Source organism: Cherax quadricarinatus, chromosome 1, assembly GCF_038502225.1.
Source record: "Cherax quadricarinatus isolate ZL_2023a chromosome 1, ASM3850222v1, whole genome shotgun sequence".
Classification (NCBI taxonomy): Eukaryota; Metazoa; Arthropoda; class Malacostraca; order Decapoda; family Parastacidae; genus Cherax; species Cherax quadricarinatus.
In genome coordinates this window covers 21,355,500-21,357,402 of record NC_091292.1, presented here as the reverse complement: position 1 = coordinate 21,357,402, position 1,903 = coordinate 21,355,500, and the positions used below count along the sequence as shown (strand labels likewise).

The 1,903-nt window shown below is 35.7% G+C and overlaps 1 non-coding gene across 1 annotated transcript; it reads left to right on the top strand.

The window, feature by feature from the left end:
* Window positions 1–952: 952 nt before the first annotated feature.
* Window positions 953–1,034, top strand: TRNAL-AAG (transfer RNA leucine (anticodon AAG)). Its single transcript has one exon. It is a non-coding gene; the product is annotated as a tRNA-Leu (tRNA).
* The last annotated feature ends 869 nt before the right edge of the window (window positions 1,035–1,903 follow it).

The window sequence follows — 1,903 nt, the reverse complement described above, 5'->3', positions numbered from 1 at the left end:
GTATGTATTACAACAACTGTGTGGAGATTTACCACTATAAACTTGAAGGGGGTAAGTTACTGGTAAGGGATATTACTGTGTAACAAACAGAGATATTACGTAGGAAGCCTGGATTGTATGTGGGTGTGTTGCTATGTTTATGCAGTATTTGTTGGTACATATTAATATAGCATGCGTATGGATATATTCAGTTTGATACAATGCGTTGCTAGATATACAGTGTTGATGTATAATGATATAGTTTATGTTTCTATAAACTGATATACTGTATGTTGCTGTAAATTGATATAGTACATGTTGCTATAAATTGATATAATGTATGTTACGATACAATGAATATTAAGGATGAACTTATGAGGGAATTGCCTGTAAACGCAACATGATGTATGGATACAATGCAATTCATGTAAGCAATATCGATGAATGCAGTATTATATGTAAATGATATATCATATTCAGATAAAATAATATTCGTATGTGCTATATTATTCAGGTATGTAGTATTCGTTTCTGCAATATTATGCATTTTTATGCAACATGCATGCAGTAGTAAACATGCATGTAGATAAATGGCTCAGAGAACCGACAAGTTGATAAATTAGACACATGTGCAACACTTGGGTATCTTTACTGAGGAAACGTTTCGCCACACAATGACTTCATCAGTTCATACAAAGGAGAATGGTGAAGAACAGGAGTAGTTTGAGGTAATCAGTCCCCTTAGCCTTGAGTCAATGTAATCAGTCCATCAATCTTGAAAAGAATACAGTATATGTATGTATAATGTTCACCAAGACCGGGGTCCTGGCACGGATCTAAATCTTGCGATGATCCGTCTCTGGCTCCCGTAGGAGAATGGATTCCGTAGAACTTTGTCTCTAAACTATTCTTTGATTTCAGCGTCATTCAGAAGCTTCTTTTCAAATAAGCATACTTGTGATTTTCTGAAGTAGATGGCGTGGCCGAGCGGTCTAAGGCGCTGGTTTAAGGCACCAGTCTCTTCGGAGGCGTGGGTTCGAGTCCCACCGCCATCATAAGTTTCTAATTTTTGTGACGACCTTCTCTGGTCTTGATGATGACAAAGCTGTTTCATATCGGGTAAAATCAAGAGATATAATACCAAAAACTAAATAAAGTTCAAATAGTTAATTACATTTACTTCTTACAATCGCTTTCTGTCAGATCTACACTTTCATGCAGTTATTAATATCTAGTACTTCTACTTAATCTTATCACTTTGATCTTTAATAAATTTTCAGCTTCCTTCTTTTACACATCAAAATTCAAAAAACTATAATTATGCATTCTGAATCTTCCAGTTGTACTTCATATGCTAACAGTAACTAACAACTTACACTCTGTTACAAATTTAGTTTAGTTGAGGACCATACCTGTCCCTAGCACAATATAATACATCTTTTATCTCCCACAACTGCACTAAACAACTCTCTTTCATATAAATCCTAACCGGAAATTCATTCGTATATAACTCTTTAGAGCATTCATCCATTGCAAAGTATCTTGGATAACTTGGAAGCTAGATTAAAAAAATATGAACAAGAATGGCTGAGTGTGACAAGGACCTCCTAATCCTATTGATTTTAATGTGTTTTTCTTATTTCAAAATTTATGGGAAAAATTAAATAGAAAAAACGAGAACATATTTTTATTATATATTATGATGTCTCTTCGCGGCTGAAGGCATTTCCCATATTTTTGTGCCAAGTTAGCCTACTGCAGAGTTTCTTCATTGTAAACCATACCACGGGTGGGGATAGAACCCGTGATCAGAGAGTCTCAAAAGTCCAGACCGTCGCGTTAGCCACTGTCCATAAATAATTGGTTGAACTTCCCTGTCAACTACTCAAACTGAAGGCTGCGTGTCACCTGCTCCCAGTGCACA